The sequence below is a fragment of the Macrotis lagotis genome, chromosome 5 (genome assembly GCF_037893015.1).
Source record: "Macrotis lagotis isolate mMagLag1 chromosome 5, bilby.v1.9.chrom.fasta, whole genome shotgun sequence".
In the NCBI taxonomy this organism is placed as follows: Eukaryota; Metazoa; Chordata; class Mammalia; order Peramelemorphia; family Peramelidae; genus Macrotis; species Macrotis lagotis.
The window spans coordinates 200773672-200797799 of NC_133662.1; the positions used below are offsets into that span (position 1 = coordinate 200773672).

General features: G+C 41.2%; 1 protein-coding gene across 1 annotated transcript in view; it reads left to right on the forward strand.

Annotated features, from left to right (window-relative positions):
* Positions 1-15038: 15038 nt before the first annotated feature.
* The window catches only part of SLC35A3 (solute carrier family 35 member A3), a 60468-nt gene continuing 51378 nt past the window's right edge, over positions 15039-24128 (forward strand). The window contains exon 1 of the mRNA XM_074188255.1: positions 15039-15373. The gene's annotated coding sequence lies outside the window, so the exon portion shown is untranslated. The remainder of the gene's footprint in view (positions 15374-24128) is intronic.

Consider the following 24128-nt stretch of genomic DNA (forward strand, 5'->3'; position numbering starts at 1 on the left):
TTGTTCTCTAGTAAAGGGTAGCAATGGAGAGACAAAGTACTTAAAATGTAGCAAATAAATGAAATTAAAATTTAAAATTACAAACTACAGCAATATTGACTGACTCATTGGAAGGAGTGACTGTTAGATAAAATAGGGAGAACTAGAAACTTAGGAGTATGGAGTCAAAGCCTAGGGCCCTTGGAAATGGTATCAGGTTTAGACCTGATGGTTGTTGTGGCTACCAAAGGTGCTTTTTACCTAGTCATATTCTTTTTCATAGGAACAATGCTAGATTAGAACCCTGAAACTTGATCTTCTTGGCTTGAAAGGAAGGATAATAGGTGGAGAAGACAGAATTGTAGTCAACATAAATAAATAGTTTGAAATCTATACTATGTATACTATTTCATGAGCAAAAAACGATTTGGCAAGTACTTACTTTTTCTTCATAAAACCTTGCTGTCTTCTAGTCATGGGCTTAGTGTTTCCTGGATAATTAATCATTGTTTATGGGCTTCAAGGGAGAAAGATGAGGAAGAACCAAAATGGTGGAATAACAGAAAATAGTACAATAAACTCCTCCTACTCTCATAAACTCTCCTCCTCACTCTCCAAACATCTAAAAAGCATTCCCAAAACTTGTTTGGGAAATCCAAGGCAAAAAGATCATAGTGATTCATTTTTCCAACCTGGGTCAGCATATAGATAGAAAAATCTGCCGACTCTGGGGATAGGATCTGCTCAGCAGTCAACTCCACTATGGGGAGAGGCTGTGTACCAAGGCAAGAAAAGGCTCTAGGACCAAGAGAGAGAGGCCTAAACTTGTGTAGGATACAGGATTATGTGTCAATGGGAAGCTCTATTACTCACTACCCATTTCTGGGTTATAGATTTAGGATGGACTGAAGATGGGACGTGTCTCTAGAAATGACTTTCCAGAGTAAGGAGTGGCCATGAAACTTAGGTTGAGTATTGATCTTATGCAGTTCATAAGCAAGTAGTCACTATGTAATTCAGACCCCATGAGCAGAGTGGGTATACTGCTATGACTTTGAACCAGAGAGCTAATATTGGCTAAATCCAATATCAGTTTACCAAAACTCCAACTCCTAATGAGGCAAGACCACGGACATATTGCTTAGATCCAAACTCAAGTCAGGAATTTATAGAGCTGAGTCCAGGGGGACAGCAGTCATATTTTGCCCTGGATCAGAGCACTTTGGGAATACTAAAACTTGTAGGTTCCAAGGCCACACTTTCCCTGAGATTCTATAATTAAACAGTCAATGCCTCATCAAAACAACAGAAGTACTAGCTCAATCATTTCCTCTAGAATTACATAGACCTTGCCCAACATGAAACCTGAAGTCAGGAAGAAGGCTGAAAGAATAAGCAAACAAAAACAATGCTACCATAAAAAGCTAGTATAGTGATAGGTGCAGTGGATAGAGCACTGGTCTTGGAGTCAGGAGACCAGGAGTTTGAATCCAGTCTTAGACACTTGCCATTTACTAGCTATGTGATCTTGGGCAAGTCACTTAACCCTGACTGTCTCACATCCAGGGCCATATCCAGTTTTCCCGATTCATATCTGGCCACTGAATCCAGATGGCTCAGGAGGAGAAAGTGAGGATGGAGACTTAGCACAGCCTCCCCTAACTCAAATCCAATTCATGTGCTTGTCATGGCATCACCTCCATGATATCACTTTCTTCTTCAAGAATGAAGTACAAACATTATTATTATTATTAATTATTATTCTTATTATTATTGGGATGCTCAAGGTCTAGACCTAGAAGAAAAGAATGACTCCAAAATATCTACAAGCAAAGTCTCAAATTAAAAACAGAACTGAGCATCAATTAAACTAGAATTCATGGAAGAGATGAAACAAAAGTTGAAAAAAATTTTGAAATGAGTTTTTTAATGTAATGAAGGTGGCAGCTAGGTGGCAAGGACCTAAGTTCTAATTTAGTTTCAGACACTTAATACTTAGATGTGACCTTAGGGAAACAATTCACTTATCCTCTTCTGAAAGAAATCTCAAAATGAAAACTCCCAGGAACATAATAGCCAAAATTCAAAATTTCCATTGCCTGGGGGAAAAAAAGGAAAGGAAAATGTAAGAAGAAAAAAATAGAAAAGAAGTAGAAGTGAGAGTCATAGGAGAAATAATTGGAAAAGGAATTAATAGGTTGGCACAATAGCACAAAACTTTGCCTATGCAACAAACTCCCTGAAAATTAGATTGGCCCAAATAGAAGTCAATGATCTCATGAGGCAATAGGAAACTTTTAAAACAAAGTTGAATTACAGAAAATAAAGTAGAAAATGAAAAGTATTTTTCATAACAAAAAAAAATCTGATCTGAGGAAACAGAATTGAGGAGGAAAAGTTTAAGATCATTGTATATCCTGAAAGCTGTGATGCTAAGCGAGATGAGCAGAACCAGAAAAACATTGTACACCCTAACAGCAACATGGGGGTGATGATCAACCTTGATGGACTTGCTCATTCCATCGGTGCAACAATCAAGGGACAATTTTGGACTATCTGTAATGGAGAATACCATCTGTATCCAGAAAAAGAATTATGGACTTTGAACAAAAACTATTACCTTCAAATTAGAAAAAAAAATTATCTTATTATGTAATTTTACTATCTCATACTTTATTTTTCTTCCTTAAGGATATGATTTCTCTGTCATCACATTCATCTCTGTCATCACATACACTGAGATCAATGTATATATAATGTGGAAACAATGTAAAGACTAACAGAATTCCTTCTGTGGGGGGGGTGGGGGGAGAGAAGCTAGAATGGGGGAAAAATTATAAAACTGAAAATAAATAAAATCTTTCTAAAACAAAAGATCATTGGACGTCCTGAAAGCTGTGACCAAAAAAAAAAAGGTTAGATATTATAGTTCAAGAAATCATAAAACTGGGGCAGCTAGGTGACAAAGTGGATAGAGCACTGACCCTGGAGTCAGGAGTACCTGGGTTCAAATATGGTCTCAGACACTTAATAATTACCTAGGTGTGTGGCCTTGGGCAAGCCACTTAAACCCATTGCCTGGCAAAAACCTTAAAAACAAAACAAAACAAAAAATAAACTGTCTGAACCTGTTAGAACCAAAGGACAAATAGAAATAGAAACAATCTACTTATCCTCTTCTGAAAGAAATCTCAAAATGAAAACTCCCAGGAAAATTCAAAATTTCTAGACCAGAGAAAAATATAGCAAGCAGTCCAAAAAAAGAGAATTAAAAAACTATAGAATCACAGTTAGAACCACACATGATTTAGCCTTTAAAGGAAAATGATATAGGCTTATTGTCCAAAATAATTTACCCAATAAAACTGAGGGTAATCCTACAAGAAGGGAAATGAATTTCAAATGAAATAAAGGATTTTTAAGCTTTTCTAATTAAAAGACCAGGTCTGGAGAGGACAGAATTGTAGTCAACATATAAACAAATAGTTTGAAATCTATATATATAGAGAGAGAGCAGGAATTCCATGAGCAAAAGCCAATTTGATCTGTATTTGCTAACTACTTTTTTTCCATAAAACTTTGCAGTACTCTAATCATGAGCTTAGTGGATTTCCTGGATAATTAAGCATGTTTTTATAGGCTTCAAGGGAGAAAGATGAGGAGAAACCAAAATGGTGGAATAACTCAAAATAATATAGCAAATGCCTCCTACCCTCATATATACCTCTTCCAAACAGATTTTTTAAAAAATTTCCAAAACTTGTTTGAGAAATCTATGGTAAAAGATGATAGTGAAAACAAAGAAACAGAAAAATGTGAAAAGGTAAATGTGTAAATAATCACAGACTAAACAAGGATAAAGTCTACTATGGTAAGATGATAGGTAGTCCCCTCTGAATTTTATCATCATGGAACATAAAAGAAGTCTAATTACATAAAATTCCTGGGCATCATTCTCTTATATTTTAAAAGAAGACTGGAAAGGGAGGGGAAACAGAATACAATAGGGAGCAAAGGGAGAGGAAGTTTAGGGGAAATTGTAGTATCAAAGTAGGTAATTAAAAATCTACACAATCTTGGAAGGAGTGGAAGGTGGAGGTAACATTTGAATTTTACTGTCTTCTGAACCTATCAAAGGAAAGAAAAATACACACACACACAAATGAGTAGAGAAATATATTTCACTCAAAAGGGAAATGGAAGAGAATAGGAGGGAAAGAAGGAAGGGAGAATAAAAGGGAGAGACATTAAAAGGATTTATAGTACTCTGCATTGGCTAAGAATTGGAAACTGAGGATACCCATTAATTGAGAAATGATTGAACACATTATAACATATAAATGTGATAGAAAATTATTGTGTTATAAGAAATAATAAAGGAGATGATTTCAGAGAAACTTGGAATGACTTGAAAAATATTGAATAAGAAAAGAAGAAGAGCAATAGTGGCAATAACCAGCCAGTAAATGAAAATCACTATCAAATGAAAATCTTTGGTACACAAGTAGTAAAACTATTGATAACCAGTATATATAGTATAAGAGAGGTATATTATTTACCTCAATTACAGTTAAAATAATTAATAAAATGGTCTTCATCTAGAAATATTTATCAGGGAAAAATATATTTTTGAGTGATGGAATCAGTCAAATGTCTAAACTGAGTCTGAATAATTTACATGGTGCATATATATAATATGTACTATATATATATATATATATATATATATATATATATATATAATCAAATTGTAAAAGACATAAATGAAAGCAGATGATGTCACAGGAAAATGTCTTGTAATTAGTTGAAGAAAAACTGTGAGTCACTGATAAAATCATAAGCCAATTCAGAATATAGTATTCTAATAGCCAGCTGACCTGATGGTAGAGCCCTCTGGTCATGCCCCTGAAGGAATCACTTGGGTGGGGATGGGGGTAAGGTTGAGAAAGAAGAATGTCTCTGTCTTCTACTCAGCATGACCAGAGAATGTCCTTGTGAACTTTGAAAGGTAGGAAAATTTAGAATTCCCATTGGAGTTGGTAGCAGTGTCTCCAGAATTGCAATGGTAACAACAGCATCTGTATCAGTAGCTGAGAACAAACCAGACACACAGGACACCAACCCTTGGAGCACATCTGTGAGTCAGACACAAGGAAGGGGGAACTTCATGAGAATTTCATAAATGGAGAAAAGTTGTTTTGAGTTACTCCTCTACCACATGTGCACTCTCCCCAAAGAGAGTGTTCAAAGAAGGGTAGTTTGCAAACCTTTAGGGGAATGTTTTGTTTCTAATTCTCATTATTACACCATTTCACTTAGCTTTTCCAAGAACTAATTCTCTGCTTAGCAAATTGATAATCTTGAGAGCTCATGAACAATAGAACCTCTAGGGTTATCCCAAGAATTCCTAAAATAGGAATAGTTACTAGCCTTTTGGAGATCCAATGTGGGTGGAAATTGGGGAAGCAATTTAGAGGAATAAATACTTGCTGAATGATTTGGATAACTTTTATTCTGTTAAACCAGTCACATCATTTTTAACAATTCTGATAAGAGTGACAGAATCTGGAGACCTGAATATGAAACTTGGCTCCAACATTTAACTAGTTGCATGACCTTGGGACAAGTCAACCTATTAGTTTCCTCTTTTGTAAAATGGGGACAATAATATGTACTTTTTAAATGTTAATTCATTAAATGAATGAAGAAGCATTTATTAAACTATACCAAGCACTATGATAAAGTCTAAGGATACAAATATAAAAGGGTATTACATTTTATATATATGTATATTTATATGTATATTTATATATATATAAGTCCCTGTACTAGAGGAGCTTATATTAAGGTATAAAAGGCATGGCCTTGAATTTCTCCTCTCTGTGCCTTTGTACTGGCTAACCCTCATGTCTGGAAGTCTCTGTCTTTTCACCTCCACCTTACATTTCTCTGGTTTCCTTCAAGACTCAGTTCAAAGTCCCCCCTCTGTGGAAGTGTATAGAGGAAATATTGGATAGAACAATAAGTTCAATAACTAATCTGTTCCCTCTGCACTGGCTATGTCAGACAGTTAACCTCTAAGCTGGTCTTTACTAATGCTGCCCCCCCCCCCCCATCTAAATGTCCAAGCTCAAATGAATGTTTTAGTAAAGTACTTTGCTCCTCCTTGGAAAGAATCCTTAAATTCCTGCCCCCAGATACAAGACAAGCCTCTATCAACAAAACAATGGATTCCTGCCCTAGTCTAAAAGGATTAAATCTTTCAGCTACTACCTTCATCTACATATCCCTCATTACTTCATCTCAACTCTGAGTTACTGTCCCCTTTGAAGTATCCCTAATTACTTCATCTGCCCCTTTAAAAGCTCACCTCTCCTCAGTTGTGTCTTCCTTTGGGAGACCATTCTTGGAGAGCATTATCCCTCAGATAGACTCTTATGCCCCTATATTCTTCTTTACTGCTTATCCCCTGATGGTGGCTACTGTTGTTGCTGCTAATCTCTCCCTCCCTTAGCTTTTGCTAACCACAGAAATACATCCTTTTTGTTGTTCATAAATTCTGGAGTCAGAGTTGATCTTTTAAGTGAATTCTACATTCCGTTTGAACCTCTGAAGACTTTAACTAACTGCAATTTTCCCACAACAGGAGGACTTTCAGGACACCCCATCCCCAGATGCTAATATTTTATCCTCTCAGATTACCTTTTCTCTACCCTCTGCATATCTTGTATTTATCTAATTGCATGTTGTAAGTCCATTTGAAAATACCATCTTTGAGGGCAGAGACCATGTTTTTTTGCCTTTCCTGCATTTTATTCAATGCTTAGCAAATAGCAAATGCTTGATAAATGCTTGTTGATTTTGTGGATGTTACCTATTCCAAACTATCATCCTGTGAAAAGAGTTCTGACTTTGGAATCAGATAACTGGGTTCATATCTTTCCTCGTATCACATTTTGCTCATTAATATGTCTGTAACCTTGGACAAGACAGTTAATCTGTCTTGATTTGCTCAACTCTAAAATGAGGTTGTTTAACTACTTGGCTTCTGAGGTCCTTTCTATTTCCAAATCGATAATCCTACTTGATTTGCCTAGTCTTATTGGATTTACTGGACTCCTAATATGCTTTCTATAAATTCAGATGCTGACAGGAACCATCCCAATCCCTCTTCTCTCCTAGTAACTAATGATTTCACGTCTACTGCCACCAGTAGCCCTGTGTGACATATCTCACCCACTTCCAATTATGAGACTTAGCTTGGTAGCCATCACCAACCAACAAGAGCATCCCTTTCCTTTGCTAATCAAAGGAGGCAATCATTTTAGATATTTAGTGACCTTAAAGTCTCCAACTCTTCTTCCATGTTTTCATATCTGTTTACACTTATAAGCTTTTAGCTGCTGCTATTAATATTTCCAGTTTTGTAGTTAGTTGTTTGGGAACTCCAGATGTTGGAGTGCAAACTAATTGGGATTTTACCATATTTGTAAGAGCTTCTATCTCTCAATGATCTCCTTCTGGTATATTTCCTGGACTAAACAAAAGGCTTGTGTTTTCATTCTAAACTGAGCCCTTAAAGTGCTTTGAATATTTGTTTTCTTCATTAGTTGTCTCATTAAGCTTAGATGAATATTCAAGTATAGTAGCAATACTATAGAAATAATCTCATTAACAGTAATTTACATTTTTTTTCCTTCAGAGCAAACACAAATGATTTGTCTATTCTAAAGGGGAAATTACTCTTTAGAGGTTTGGACCACTGGGTCCTTTACTAACATGGATTAAACTAGAGAATCAAGGAACTATATTGTTTTCAAATTATTGAGCCCATTCCAAGTATCCCTCCTAGAATGAGGAAGATCTATTATTAAAATGTAATTGGAGATTTCCTTCAATAGTCTTGAATTCATAGAAGGAAGAGGACTTGGTCTTTGCAAAGTAAATAATTTCCCCCCCTATAAAATGTATCCAGTCAATAATAATTCACAATCCACAGCAAGTTTCCTTTCTGCCTTTTGTTTTCATATCATTGTCTTTTCTGTATCTATCTAGTTCCCCACTTTGAATTCTTTCTCATAACAAAAATATAGACTAGCAAACAACTACAAAACCAGTTAAACAAAAAGTTTATATAGTTGCTGGGGGGTTCGATGCAAGATGTCTGAGAAAGAATTTATGAGATATGGGCTCTCTCCCAAGCAAGTTGGCATTTTATTAGGCACCATAATGGCACAGTGGGCTGAGAGTTTGAAGATACTCTAGCAAAGAGGAACTTGACATTCTTGTTGATATAGGGAGAGAAGAAGAAGAAGAGAGAAAAAATGATCTCAGATAAATAATTAAGTCTGTTTGAAGTAGGTCTGGATGTCCAAAATTGATGCCAACAACAAGGGACATTTAGAACTTATTTTTAAGTTATAAACACGTGCTTATTAAGGAAGGCTTTAAGCTAGCCAAGAAAAGACCAGATGCTGATAATAAGTGATTAAATCTCTAGGCAGGTCAGATGTGATCCTCACATAAAAGGTAAAAGGGCACAGATGAATCTAAGCAGTGGGCAACCAGAAAACTAAAAGACCTTAGGCAAAAGCAGAGGTAGGGACTGCAAAGCCAGTAATTAAGTCATAGTTAGAATTCCCTGTTCTAGCAAGGACTCAGAAAGAACATTCAGAGCAGACCTGAATGTTAGAGAAAGAGTGCATTAATTGGGACCTCCTATCTGGTGGCCATAAGTGACAGCTTCTTCAACATTCTGCCACCTTGTCATTCTTCTGCTAGAAGGATTGTTATGTTGAAGAAGAAATATCTGTCTAGTTTTTTCAATATTAAGAAAATATTATTTGTGCCTGTCTGATATTTTCTGAGCATTTCCTCTGACCCAGATTATTGAGCAGAAAACTCCTCACAGATATAAATCCCCTCCAATTGCCTTTCTCAGATATACATTTTCTCCATCTATTCAATGTAAATCCATTATTAAATGTAAATTTGACAAGATAAGAGCAACTTCAGCCTATCCCTCTTCCCTTCTTCTAACTTCCTGCTTCTCAGTCTTCCAAAGTGGGTACTTGATCCCATTTACATAGAGGGGATGGCTCTCCCTTTAACCCTTTTCTCCTTTCTCTTTCCTACACAGAAAGTGGGCAAGACTATAAAAGTTTGGCCCATATCTAGGTTGGACTCTAGGATCAAGCCCTGCCATTTTCTGCTTCCCTTTTCTTTCTCTTTTTCCCTCAGGCATTCTTTCCTCAAACTTTGTTACTTGGCCTGTCCTTAAGTATCTTACTGTCTCTCCAGAAAAGTTTAGTCTGTGAATTGCTTGTGCTTTGTTGGTCTGTAATGAATTTTGCAAGTTTTTGAATTAAAAATTCTAAGCTTTTATATCTCTGGAGTTAGTAGTGAGTTCCCTTCAAGAACCCTGATCTTTGTGATGGCAATGCTCAATACCATGTCATCATGTATTCTCCAGAAACTGAGATTAGTTATTACTTGTCATTTTACAAAAGAGGAAAAAGTTAGACTAGGAGTGACTGGTGCAGTTTTTTACAGTTAATAAGTGGCAGATCTAAGGTTTGAACAAGTTCTCTGACTACAAATCCAGTACTCTTTCTACTTGAAAAAGGATCCTAGAGTTTGGCTAATGAGATGACAAAGTTAGGATAATGGCACATATTTAATCACTTTGGTCCAGGGAACCCAAAAAGTTGAGTTCAAAGAAAGCCTTTTTCTTGGAGGGGAGGGACATATACACTCCAATGGTATGGTGAGAGGGCAGCATCTTCAGTATATATGTTCAAAGGCATTGTGTTTTGAGTCACAACTACCAATTGTTATCAATAATTTCATTAACTTTAGAAAAAGTACCCCCTTCCTTCCTCCTGACTTTGAATTTTTATCATTTAGGCTAAAATATTTTCACAAAGCATGGGCTAGGTCTCATCTTGATAGAAATTAAGAAAACTAGCTCTCTAAAATAAGTTTCATCTCATTCAATTGCTAAATTGCCAGTAATCTTTCTTTAAGTGACCAAAGATCTTTCTACACCCCTTATCTTAGAGGAAAAGAAATAAGTTTAATAAACATATTTTTATAAGAGTACCACTCATTAAACAGGATCTTTTTATACTGATAAGCAAACATGCTTTACAAAGAATTGATAGTAGGTCAACAATAGCATAGATGGCTGTGGCTAACCAAATGAGATAATCTGTAATGAACTGAATGTTCAGCTAAAAGTCCAATGTCAGGCTTTCAAAATTCAAGAAAGCAAACAGAAAGGAGTACCACACCTTGTGAAACAATACTAAAAGGTAAAAGATTATGATGAATCAACCTGTTAAAATGAAAAATGCAATGATGAATCAACCTTACAACTTCCTTCTTTAGTCAAACAATTCTGGTATGGGTACAACTTTTAGATGGCAAAGCAAAAAGAAACAGCTCCATGGTGGTGCAATTAAATGAAAGAAGAAGAAAATAACAATGGAACCTCACATTATAGTGCTTGCTAGGTGGGCTCAGAATCTAAAACTCATTCAAATCAGGTATCAGAAAAGCATTTAGCCAATTCTTCATGTTTAATGCTATGCTACAATATTAATGAGGCAGCTTATGTATAGTTAAATGAAAAAGCAAGACAAATTAAAACAACTCTGAAGTACCACCTCATATTTATCAAATATGATAGATAACATGATAGAAAACAAAAATGACAAATCCTGGAGAAGGAACTAAAGGACAAGCAGATAGGGAGATGCAGGTAAAGACAAACAATTTGAGAGGGAGAGAGAAAAGAATAGGATAAAGAGGTTTAGAGAACCTTGTTGAGAAAGATCATTTCTTCATTAGAGAGTGGAATTCATAAGGACATAGTAGGGGCTAGTGCCAGGGAATTGATATAAAAAAGAGAGCTCACAGACAAATAATTTAGATTTTTCTTAATGTTTTTCATTCTCGAAGACCATGACTTCAGAGAGGTGATGCCATGACAAGCACATGAATTGGATTTGAGGGGGAGGCTGTGCTAAGTCACTTGTCTCACTTTCTCCTGGAGAGACATCTGGGTCCAGTGGTCAGATATGGATCAGGACAACTGGAGCCAGTCTGGGTTAAGTGACTTGCCCAAGGCCACACAACTAGTAAATATCTGAGGCTGGATTGCCTCCTGACTCCAAGACCAGTGCTGTAGTCACTGAGCATAATGAGGGAAGGTCTTCTTCTGAAAGACTAGGGGAATAGGTGGTGTGGAAACTTTGAGCAGAGGTTTAGAACAGTTGCTGAGATGAGGGAGTTAAAGGACCCATTAGGAAAGAGTAAAAACATTGTATTAGTGAATCACCAGGATATAAGAAGCATCAGAGGGAAATGTGGTGGACCCACTTACCTCCCCTAGATTCTTCATTCACCAGGATATATAAGAAGCATCAGAGGGAAATGTGGTGGACGCACTCACCTCCCCTGGCTTCTTCCATTCACCAGGATAGAAGAAGCTTCAGAGGGAAATGTGGTGGACCCACTCACCTCCCCTGGCTTCTTCCATTCACCAGGATACAAGAAGCTTCAGAGGGAAATGTGGTGGACCCACTCACCTCCTCTGGCTTCTTCATTCTCCAGGATAGAAGAAGCATCAGAGGGAAGTGTGGTGGACGCACTCACCTCCTCTGGCTTCTTCATTCTCCGGGATAGAAGAAGCATCAGAGGGAAGTGTGGTGGACGCACTCACCTCCTCTGGCTTCTTCATTCTCCGGGATAGAAGAAGCTTCAGAGGGAAGTGTGGTGGACGCACTCACCTCCCCTGGCTTCTTCATTCACCGGGATAGAAGAAGCTTCAGAGGGAAATGTGGTGGACCCACTCATCTCCCCTGGCTTCTTCATTCACCGGGATACAAGAAGCATCAGAGGGAAGTGTGGTGGACGCACTCACCTCCCCTGGCTTCTTCATTCACCGGGATAGAAGAAGCTTCAGAGGGAAATGTGGTGGACCCACTCACCTCCCCTGGCTTCTTCATTCACCGGGATACAAGAAGCTTCAGAGGGAAATGTGGTGGACCCACTCACCTCCTCTGGCTTCTTCATTCTCCAGGATAGAAGAAGCATCAGAGGGAAGTGTGGTGGACGCACTCACCTCCTCTGGCTTCTTCATTCTCCAGGATAGAAGAAGCTTCAGAGGGAAGTGTGGTGGACGCACTCACCTCCTCTGGCTTCTTCATTCTCCAGGATAGAAGAAGCTTCAGAGGGAAGTGTGGTGGACGCACTCACCTCCTCTGGCTTCTTCATTCTCCAGGATAGAAGAAGCTTCAGAGGGAAGTGTGGTGGACGCACTCACCTCCTCTGGCTTCTTCATTCTCCAGGATAGAAGAAGCATCAGAGGGAAGTGTGGTGGACGCACTCACCTCCCCTGGCTTCTTCATTCACCAGGATACAAGAAGCATCAGAGGGAAGTGTGGTGGACGCACTCACCTCCTCTGGCTTCTTCATTCACCAGGATACAAGAAGCATCAGAGGGAAGTGTGGTGGACGCACTCACCTCCCCTGGCTTCTTCATTCACCAGGATACAAGAAGCTTCAGAGGGAAATGTGGTGGACCCACTCACCTCCCCTGGCTTCTTCATTCACCAGGATACAAGAAGCTTCAGAGGGAAATGTGGTGGACCCACTCACCTCCTCTGGCTTCTTCATTCTCCAGGATAGAAGAAGCATCAGAGGGAAGTGTGGTGGACGCACTCACCTCCCCTGGCTTCTTCATTCACCGGGATAGAAGAAGCATCAGAGGGAAGTGTGGTGGACGCACTCACCTCCTCTGGCTTCTTCATTCTCCGGGATAGAAGAAGCTTCAGAGGGAAGTGTGGTGGACGCACTCACCTCCCCTGGCTTCTTCATTCACCGGGATAGAAGAAGCTTCAGAGGGAAATGTGGTGGACCCACTCATCTCCCCTGGCTTCTTCATTCACCGGGATACAAGAAGCATCAGAGGGAAGTGTGGTGGACGCACTCACCTCCCCTGGCTTCTTCATTCACCGGGATAGAAGAAGCTTCAGAGGGAAATGTGGTGGACCCACTCACCTCCCCTGGCTTCTTCATTCACCGGGATACAAGAAGCTTCAGAGGGAAATGTGGTGGACCCACTCACCTCCTCTGGCTTCTTCATTCTCCAGGATAGAAGAAGCATCAGAGGGAAGTGTGGTGGACGCACTCACCTCCTCTGGCTTCTTCATTCTCCAGGATAGAAGAAGCTTCAGAGGGAAGTGTGGTGGACGCACTCACCTCCTCTGGCTTCTTCATTCTCCAGGATAGAAGAAGCTTCAGAGGGAAGTGTGGTGGACGCACTCACCTCCTCTGGCTTCTTCATTCTCCAGGATAGAAGAAGCTTCAGAGGGAAGTGTGGTGGACGCACTCACCTCCTCTGGCTTCTTCATTCTCCAGGATAGAAGAAGCATCAGAGGGAAGTGTGGTGGACGCACTCACCTCCCCTGGCTTCTTCATTCACCAGGATACAAGAAGCATCAGAGGGAAGTGTGGTGGACGCACTCACCTCCTCTGGCTTCTTCATTCACCAGGATACAAGAAGCATCAGAGGGAAGTGTGGTGGACGCACTCACCTCCCCTGGCTTCTTCATTCACCAGGATACAAGAAGCTTCAGAGGGAAATGTGGTGGACCCACTCACCTCCCCTGGCTTCTTCATTCACCAGGATACAAGAAGCTTCAGAGGGAAATGTGGTGGACCCACTCACCTCCTCTGGCTTCTTCATTCTCCAGGATAGAAGAAGCATCAGAGGGAAGTGTGGTGGACGCACTCACCTCCCCTGGCTTCTTCATTCACCAGGATAGAAGAAGCATCAGAGGGAAGTGTGGTGGACGCACTCACCTCCTCTGGCTTCTTCATTCTCCGGGATAGAAGAAGCTTCAGAGGGAAGTGTGGTGGACGCACTCACCTCCCCTGGCTTCTTCATTCTCCAGGATACAAGAAGCTTCAGAGGGAAGTGTGGTGGACGCACTCACCTCCCCTGGCTTCTTCATTCACCAGGATACAAGAAGCTTCAGAGGGAAATGTGGTGGACCCACTCACCTCCTCTGGCTTCTTCATTCACCAGGATAGAAGAAGCATCAGAGGGAAATGTGGTGGAATGAAGGAATGGAGTTAGACATCCAAATTAGTAGAGAGAATTGAGGAAGGGTACAGAACAGGAATTATAATCCTGATTTTTTACAGCTGAAGAAACTCTATCACATCCTAAATAGGTTAAGTGATTTTTCCAAAGGAGGTAAAATCTTTCTACTCTTCTGCCATTTCAAAGTCACGCTTTGACTAGAAGATTACTGATTTCTCTAATTACACTTTAGCCTTTGGTTTCAAGTTATGTTTAATAAACATTCCAATTCTGGGCATTCTGACACTACAGTTTTCACAAATATTTATCCCGAGATTAGGCAAGACAAAGTCATAATAATCCCATTTTTGAAACCTTCAAGTTTTCTCCTCATGAGAACATTATAATCCCTCTTTTGCTGAGGTTTGGGGCGGTTAAGATTTGCCCGGGGGCTGCCCATGGCAGCTGTGGCCGAGGCTGGCCCAGGCGGTTCCGGAGGTGGGGGTCCCCCCGGCCGAGGCGGTTCCGGATGTGGGGTCCCCCGGCCGAGGCGGTTCCGGATGTGGGGTCCCCCGGCCAAGGCGGTTCCCGATGTGGGGTCCCCCCCCTGCAGCTCTGCCCCACGTGGCTGTGCGCGTGTTTTTGCTCCTCGAGGGCAGGGCTTTCTGGCGGGAACAGGCCGGCGGCTTGCCCGGGCCGCGGGCTGCTCGGGGGTGGGCGGCGGCCCGGCTGGCACCCCGCTCGGGGGCTGGCACCCCGCTCGGGGGCTGGCACCCCGCTCGGGGGCTGGCACCCCGCTCGGGGGCTGGCACCCCGCTCGGGGGCTGGCACCCCGCTCGGGAGGGCATTGTGAGGCGACACAGGCCGGGCCGGCCCCCGGGGCGCCGCCCCTCCCCTCCCCCAGGCGGGGCCCTAAGCGCCCGCCGGACTTTGCCCCCTCCCGGCAGCGGCGGCGGCGGCGGCGGCGGCGGCGGCGGCGGCGGCGGCGCGGGGTCCCGGGCGCCTCACCCCCTCCTCGCGGACTCCGCCCCGGGGGCCGAGCGGCCTCGCCGCGGCGGGGGAGGCCCCTCTAGGGGGCGCTCCTCGGGGTCCCGGCGCGGAGCAGCTCGGGAACGCCGCTCGCGAGGTCGCGGGCGCCGCCGGAGCGTTGGGGAACGGCACCGCGGGCACCCGGAAGCGCCATTACTCGCCGGGCTGGCGGCGAGCGCGGTGGCGCGGCTGTCTGCGGACTGGCGGGTCCGGCGGACCCGGCCGCCCAGGGTCCCGCGGCTGGCCGAGCGGAGCCTCGGGGAGCTGGCCGAGGTGAGCGGGCCGGGGCCGGCGGGGGCGGGGGCTTGCGACCGTCCCCTTCCCAGCACTTTGTGCCTTTTTGGTGAATAACGTTTTATTCTTATGCCGATGCGGTCTGATAGTCCATGCGCAGAGATGGCCGTCCACGTTCCTCCCCCCAAGACTGGGCCTTCGTCCGCCTCCCCTCCCCCCGACCGCCGGCAGTCCGGGGCCCCACGAGTGCAGCCCCCCGGCCTTGGGACCCGCCTGAAGGCTCCGGCCCCCCCCCCCGGCGGTCCCGGAGGACTTGGGCCCGAGGCGGCCAGTATTCTGCCCCGGATGTGGGGGTCCCCCGGCCGAGGGCCCGGCACTCTGGGGGCGCCGCTTTGTGGACTGCTGGAAAGTTTGCAACACCAGCACCCTCCAGGGACAGACCCAGCCCCTCTTCTCCCCGTTCCCTTTCTGTTTGTTTTGTTTCGTGTTTTGCAAGGTGATGGGGCGAAGTGCTTATGGTCACGCTGGCAGGTGTCTGAGGCTTAGCTCTGAACTCCAGGGCCAGCTCCCTCCCCTCTGCCCTCTGCCCTCTGCCCTCTCCCCTCTGCCCCCTCCCCTCTCCCCTCTCCCTTCTCCCCTCTCCCCTTCCCCTCTCTCTCTCTCTCTTTCCTCTCTCCTCTTTCCTTTCTTTCTCTCTCTCTCTCTCTCTCTCTCTTTATCTCTCTCCCTCTTTGTCTCTCTCTATCTCTCTCTTTGTCTCTTTATCTCTCTCCCTCTTTGTTTCTCTCTCTCCTCTATCTCTCTCTCCTCTCTCTCTCTTTATTTCTTTATATCTCTCTACCTCTTTGTCTCTCTCTTTCTCTCTCCCTCTTTGTCTTTCTCTCTCTCTTTCTCTCTCTCTCCTTAGCTGTCCCACAGTCACTCAAATGAAATGCCAAGAGAGCTGGGATCCTGATTCTGGAGGGCTTGAGGAATCAGAGAAGTTTGTGTTTCATTACAGGAAAAAAAAATGTAGCCAGGTCTTGAAAAAACACCCCATCTAACTGAGAGGCAACATGCCAAAAGCTATATGGATGTTACTATTATTATTATTATTATTATTATTATCCCCATCTTACAAGCTAGGAACCTGATACTCAAAAAGGTAAGACATTACACAACCAGTAATTATCCCTGGTGAGAGATTTGGACCCATTGCCTCCTGATTCCAAATCTGTGAACCGGGTTAACTCAAGCCATTCCATCTCTTAGAATATAAGGTCTAGGGGTGGTTAGGTGGTGCAGTGGATAGAGCACCAGCCCTGGAGTCAGGAGTACCTGAGTTCAGATCCAGCCTCAGACATTTATTTAATAATTAGCTGTGTGGCCCTGGCCAAGCCACTTAACCCCATTTGCCCTGCAAAAAAACCTTAAAAAAAAGAATATAAGGTCTACTTGTCGTGGTTAGTATTTTCAGAATCTTAGGATATTTGAAAAAAAGAAATGCCCTCGTTCTTGCCCATTTTGAAGAAGACCATGATATTAGGGAGGTGATGCCATGCCTGGCAAGTGCATATGATTTGAGTGGAGGAGGTGCTGTGCTAAGTCATCAGCCTTACTTTCTCCTCCAGATATGTGGCCAGATATGAATCAAGATAACTGGATTTGAGGCAGTCTGAGTTAAATGACGTATCCAGTGTCACACAAATAGTTGTGTCAAGTGTCTGGGGTCATTACCCTAGTATTTGTGGTGCTGTGGCTCTTCCCAGATTGATCACAGACCCTGGAAGAAATAGAATTCTTTCTGATTGCAGAAAGTGTGATTTGGGAGTGTGGAGGTAAGAGAGGAGAGGTGTTGGCTTAAGTGACACCTCAAATACAATGAATAATATTGGCCCAAATGAGTTAAATAATAAAAATGTTATGTTACTTTTCAATACTATTTATCCACTGCCTTTGCTTCCAATCACAACCTCTTTTCTCTCACTTCATTCGCCCATTTTATCTTATATCTACCTTGATCTCCAATTCCTTCATCCCTCCCAATTTTCTTAATCTAGCACCCTTGCTCTCACCTCAAATTTCTCCAGTCTTGATGCTGTAATTTTGTATCTTTGTATTTTTTTGTATATACACTTTTCTTTACCTTTGAATTTATCTTTTACCAAACTGAAGCCCTGTGTTAGCTGTGCCATTTACCTTTCTCATTCCTATGTTCTTGCTTGTGTACCAAGCCAACTGAGTCCACCACCTATTTCTGTTATCTGCTATAAACTGAGCCCCTCACTGTTAGGTAGGTCAATCCTTTTTTTCCTTCCCTGATTAATTATCCCATTCTCATCAGCTGCTATGACACTATTTCATCACCTTTCCCTCTCCACAGAGGACCTGAAATCTTATTTTACTTAAAAATTAATGACTTGTCCAGACTTCACTCCACACCACCAAACTATTCTATTTTCCTCATTCTTTTTTCCTTTGTTCCAGTCTCTGAGAAACAATAGTTTCCTTGATAGGAGCAGTTCAGTTTCTTTACATTTGTTCTGTTTCATCCTTTTCTTTTAATTCTAGAGTCTAATCTTCTCCATTATTCCCTTTCTTATCTTTAATCTCTCTTTATCAATGAGTTCCTGCCACCTGCCTAGATATATCCTGTTCTTTTATTTTTTATTTATTTTTATTTATTTAAGGCAGTGGGGTTAAGTGACAATTATTAAGTGTCTGAGGTTGGATTTGAACTCAGGCCCTCCTGACTTCAGGGCTGATGCTCTATCCACTATACCACCTAGTTGCCCTTCTATCTTGTTCTTAGAAACAAAATGGTGCAAACCCTTTACTTGATCCTGTCATCACTTCAAGTTATTGTTATATATCTTTTCTCTTATATTTGCCTGTTTCCTTGCCAACCTCAGTTGTCCTCCCCAGTCTGTCTTCTTTCTACTCCTTTAATGATAATATTTCCTTTGTAATCGATTATCATTTTAATGAAGGTGACTCCAAAACAAGAATATCCTTTCCTGATTTCTCCCCTTAACTCCAGATCCCAGTTGTCAGCTGCCTCTTAAAAAGCTCCACCTGGATAAACTATCAGAATTCTTCCTAATATATCCCAAACAGACCCATTACTGCTTCCCTAGAGCCATTTCTTCTCCAAATTCTCTTTGCAAATTCAGAATCTCTGGTGTCAGGAGTACCTGAGTTCAAATCCAGCCTCAGACATTTAATAATTACCTGTGTGGCCTTGGTCAAGCCACTTAACCCCATTTGCCCTGCAAAAAACCTTAAAAAAAAAAAGAATATGAGGTCTACTTGTAGTGGTTAGTATTTCCTCCTCCCCACCATATTTAACTGTTAAGACTTTTTGAGTCTACTTTCACAACTTCTTTTTTGCATCCATGTTCTTCTTTCCTCTTACATCATTAATATTTTAGTTTAGGATTTTATCACCTTTTGCCTGACTTCTAGCAGCAGTGGTCTTTTCAGTCTCCTTACTTCTGTTGCTTTTCTCTTTAATCCATATTTAATATGGTTGACACATTAATATTCTTAAATCCTGGATCTGGCTACATTGTTTTCCTGTTCACTGTTGTTTCTAGAATGAAGCACAAAACTTCTTTGATTCCTCAAGCCATCCAGAATCAGGATCCCAGCTCTCTTGGCATTTCATATGTATTCAAATTAGATAAATGCTTTGCAAACTTTAAAATATTCTATAAAACTACTAGTCATTATTATTATTATGTTCTAGCCAAACTATTAGCTGCTTCCTGAATGTGGCATTATATTTCTCACATCCAACAACATGCATAAAGCTTTCCCTTCTGCCTGGAATGTAATGCCTCCTCCATTCTGCCTCCAAAGCTCAGGAACCACTTTTTTTTTCCTTTTTTAGGTTTTTGCAAGGCAAATGGGGTTAAGTGGCTTGCCTAAGGCCACACAGCTAGGTAATTATTAAGTGTCTGAGACCAGATTTGAACCCAGGTAGGAACCACCTTCTAAGGAAGTTTTCTTCTGACCCATCTAGTTATCAGCATTCTAACACTCTTTTGTTTCTGATATGTCTTTTGATGTACTTTATTTATATGTGTCTCCATATCTCCAGTGCCCAAATCAGTGCCTGAAACTTGATAACTACTAAAAAAAAGTTTATTGCATTGAATTGAAATTGAATCACCTTTAAAAAAGTATATATTTTCTCTTGGTCTAGAAATTAGAGTATTTGCAAATGGATTTAGAACAAGGCTGTTTTCTCATACTCAGTTTTAATTTGATTTAGTATTTGAAAGATGAAATTGCATACAATATAAATATAGTATTTTCCTTTATAATAGAGGTGCCTGAGGGTGGTGCATGGCTCTGCTGATAGTGGTTATAAAACATATTTTTATTTACTATATATTGAAATAGAAGTTCACATTGATTGATCAACATGAACACTGAAAAATATTCACATCAGAGACTTATTAGCTATATGATCCAAGACAAGTCACGTAACTACCTTTTGCTTTTTCTGCAAAATGGCAATGATAATCGTAACACTTACCTCTGAGGAGCTGATGACCCTTACCTTTGAGCAACAAATGAGATAATAATTGTAAAGTGCTTTAACAAGTCTTGCACCATGCTAGGAAGTTAAATGCCAAGAAAATGTTAGCTAAATAGCTAGATGGCTAGAATAAGAAACTGAGTGAGGGAAAAGATGTTGGTTTGTTCCACAGTGTGTCTGTGCAATTCTACTAACTGGATTGTGGACAATGCCCTTGATATTTCCTGTCACCAGTGGAGTAAAACAAGGCCATATCCTTGCTCCCGTGTTTGTAGTTTTCAGCCATGTTATCAAACGCCTTCCCTGAGGATGAACATGGTCAGCTACCATACTGATGGCAAAGTCTTCAACTTGAAAAGGCTACAAGCCAAGACTAAGGTGGAGGGAGTGTGGTGCATGAGCTTCTGTTGCAGATGATTGCACACTGATTGCAGTCTCTGAAGCTGAGATGCCCCAAAGTACGGATTGATTCACTGCTGCTTGTGCTAATTTTGGTCTAATAATTAATGCTAAGAAAACACAGGTGCTCCATCAGACAGCACCATGCCATCCATATGTGAAACCATGGGTTACAGCAAATGGAGAAGTTTTGAATACTATGGACAAGTTTACTTACCATGGCAGTGTCCTTTCCAAGGAGGTACACATTGACCATGAGGTTGACACATGCATTGTCAGAACTAGCTCAGTATTTGGGAGACTGAAAGAAAGTGTGGGAGAGAAGAGGTATTAGACTGAAAGTCTACAGAGACAGTGTGTTGACCTCATGGCTGTAAGCCTGTGAAACTACACAGTCTACCAGTGCCATGTCAAGAAACCAAATCACTTCCATTTAAATTGTCTTAGGAAGATTCTGAAGATCTCCTGACAGGAAAAGATACCAGACACTTAGGTCCTTTTTCAAGCTAAACTGCCAACATTACTGCACAGAATGCAACTATGATAAGATGGATATGTTAGAATGCCAGACATATACTTGCCAAAACTTTTTTTTATGGAGAACTCACACAAGGTATGTGCTCACAAGGGAGTCAGAAGAAGTGATACCTAGATACCCTTAAGGTCTCATCGAAGAACTTTAGAATTGATTGTGCAGCATGGGAGATACTGGCACAGGACCACCCAGCGTGATGTGCCCTCATCAGTGAGGGGGCTGTGCTCTATGAGGAAGGCAGAATGGAAGGAGCCCAAAGGAAACGTGATTTCCATAAGTTTAAATACCTCAGTTGTTCACATGGACTATTTGTAGCCCATCCTGTGGTAGAGCATTCTGAGCCCCTTTTGCTCTGATCAGCCACAGTAGGATACACTATAATCTGTCTCAAATTTAGTGATGTCATTTTGGTCTTCTTTGATAATGAAGGACAAGAACCAACTAACTGGAAAGTAAGGACAGTACACCAGATTATATAGATTTGAGGAATAAAAAGCAAGTTTATCTGTAGGTACCTTTTTTCTGTCCTTAGAAAGAGAACTTGAGGGTGGAGACGCCACAAATCTACGTCTGCCCTGAGATTCTCATTCCTTTTTCTCAAATAATCCTTTATAGTTTGACTTGCTGGTACCTCCTATTGGTTCCTTGCCACTACCTCTCCTTTTGGCCTTGGTTCATGACAAATCAGGCTTTTCCAGTTTTTCTGGAGAAGATGGCTCCCTGAAAACATTAACACTTTTAGCAGTTAATCCTTACTAAGAAATTAGTAATTTATCTTTCCGAATTTCCTATTTTTGGTCTGAGTAATTCTTCCTAGTCTTGCCCTTGGAGTCTTATCTTTGGGATTTGCTAGTTTGCCTTGCTTGAACTGGGGTGCCAGATTCAGTTTGATAAGCTGTTAAGTGTCTTAGCCCTTTTTGAATGTGCTTCCATAATTTAGCTTCAGGTGTTGTTGGAGCCTCAGGCTTCCAGTAGGTATCCATCCTTTTTTTCTGCATTCTTCCCCCTCCCTTCAGCCCCCTTTAAGGGAAGATTCCCTTAAAGCATTAGGAGAGGAAGACATTTATAGTCAGTATATGCCTTACCTTAGATCTACTAGTCCTGGACCTTTTGAAAAGTAATCTTGATTCTAGATCCCAGAATAAGAAGTTGGCTGTGAGTTCACCCTTTAAGGACTTTGTAAGACTGGCCCTTGAACATTCTATCTTGTCTATATTTCTCTTTTTTGGCCTTGGTTGGTTTCATCATACTAAATTCATTTTTTTCCCCAATACAGTAGATAGTTCTGTCTTCTAGGTTTTGGCTCCTTCACTTACTGTCCTAGACAAATCTCTGGCCCAGAATTACAGGGACTGAATTTCTTGTATTTCTTGCATTTCTAACAAAAGTATAGCTAGATTCATTTGTTTTTTTTCCTATACAAACTTGTATTCTTTGGTGACTCCTTTCCTTGCTTCCACCTAATGGGAAAAATTGAGGTGACAGACAACTTCAAAGTCAGTGATTACTTTTCTTTCTGGCTCAGCTTTATACTCCAGTAAACTCCCTCTCTTCAAATGATTTCTGTTCCCTGATCAGTGTTTCACAAGAATATCTCTTCAGTGCAGATTGACAACAGCAAAAAAACCCTTATTTGTATAGTAAATAATGTGTGTATGAGTAGGCAATTGTGAGGCCTGAAACCCAAGGGCAAAAAATCCAGGGAAAACTGTATACTTAAATTTTCAATCCTTAGAGTTAAGGAATAGAGGGGAAAGCTGTTGAATTAGATCCAATATTGAGTCCAGATAGGATGTGGCTGGCTGTTTCCCAAGAAGAAAGAAGGAATTCAGTCAGGGCAAAGAAGAGGATGGAAAAAATAACTTAGGCCTAATTTTCTGTACATTTTCTGATAGAACCTGAGTTGCTTTTGTAAACTTTCCTCTTAATGGTATGCTAGTGGTGGCTTATACTGACTTTTAAGATTGTTAAATTTCCAGAGTGAATTGTTACACTTTGGAAATCAATTATAAATCAGGGCTTGCTTTTTATTATTTGTTGACTATTTAGTCTTAAAGTGATGGAGAAAATGTTAATAAAGCAAATTTGATTTAAAACTGTCATGCTTAGCATTTTTTTCTTTCCAAAGAGCTGGTGATTAAACATTTAACAACAATCCCTGGTTATGGGGGATGCTTATTTCTATGGAGTAATAAAAAGAGAGTCTTCTATATAGGTCCCATGTAGGAGACTCCCCAAAACCTCTATAAAAACCAAACTGGCAAGGAATTCAATTTGGAGAGATAACAAGGAGAGAGTGTTTGGAAACCAATAGCTGAAGATTTTCTTGGAAGAAAAGGTGAAACCCTGTGATATTGTAGAGGAAGGATGTATGGGATAGCAGAAAGAAGAAAATGAACCTTGGAGTTAACAGAACCTCAGTTCCATGTACATGATAAGCAGCACAGGGAGACATCTCCTTTTGAAGCCTGTTTCCCAAGTCTTTGAGGATATCAGTACCTGCAAACCAGAGAGCATTGCAAAAATAGAGACTTTGTTATTTATCTGTTATCAGAAAACCATACCTACCTATCATTTCAAGGTGTATACATGTGTGTGTATGTGTATGTGTACACATGTATGTGTATGTATATATTGGGGGCATAATTTAGCATGTATTATGCCTGAAGTCACAAATAGTCATATAATGCATATAATGTGCTAGCTATTAATCTTTTTTTTTTAGGTTTTTGCAAGGCAAATGGGGTTAAGTGGCTTGCCCAAGGCCACACAGCTAGGTAATTAAGTGTCTGAAACCAGATTTGAACCCAGGCACTCCTGACTCCAGGGCTGGTGCTTTATCCACTGCGCCACCTAGCCGCCCCAGCTATTATAAAAATTATTTTCACTGGAAGATCTTAACTTTTAAGCATTTCCTGTTACTGTTTTATGTTCTTGAAACTGAATATCTTTTCGGTATTTAAAATGTCCATTCATAATATCGATTTAGGGGGGTAGCTAGATGGTGCAGTGGATGGAGCACCAGTCCAGGAGTCAGGAGGACTTGAGTTCAAATGTGACATCAGACACTTAATAATTACCTAGCTGTGTGACCTTGGGCAAGTCACTTAACTCCACTGCCTTGTGAAAGCTAAAGAACAAAAAAAATCGATTTACTGAACACTAATGAAGCATATACTGTGTGCCAGTTTAAAAATAAGAAAAAAGCAAGAGCATCTTTGACATCTGATGTGAAATTGTTTAGAAAATTGTGGGAAATTTCAGTGAACCAGGGTTATCAACATGCACTCAGGCCCACAACACTTGTAAATCACCAGGCAGAAATGATCAATACT